Raw genomic sequence first — 413 nt, forward strand, 5'->3', positions numbered from 1 at the left:
AGTGGTCCGACCCGCGACCCCGGAAGCCCTCCCCGTCTCCCAGGCACCGCGCCGCCGGCCGCGTCATCACTGCGCGCCCGGCCTTGGCGCGAGTTGCGGGCTCAATCCCGGAAGCTTTGGCCAATCGACTTGCGAAGCGGAGAGGAGGCGGCCGTACCCGCGCTCATGATTGGCCGGCGGGCTGAGGAACTTGTCAAGGGAAAGGACCGCCCGCTCTGGGACAGTGGTGCAATGTATGTTGCTGTGGCAACCACCGAGGTTTGGGACCACTCGGGAGTAACGGAGGCTAAGATGCAGAGGGCCGGGCATCTGCAGTAGTGTCTGCAAATGAGGCGAAGGCATCGGGAGACATAGGTCCAGAAAAAAAACGCTTAGTAAAAGAACTTCTAGAGCAGCGGCTCTCAACCTGTGGG

This window comes from Myotis davidii, unplaced genomic scaffold, assembly GCF_000327345.1.
Source record: "Myotis davidii unplaced genomic scaffold, ASM32734v1 scaffold46, whole genome shotgun sequence".
NCBI lineage: Eukaryota > Metazoa > Chordata > Mammalia > Chiroptera > Vespertilionidae > Myotis > Myotis davidii.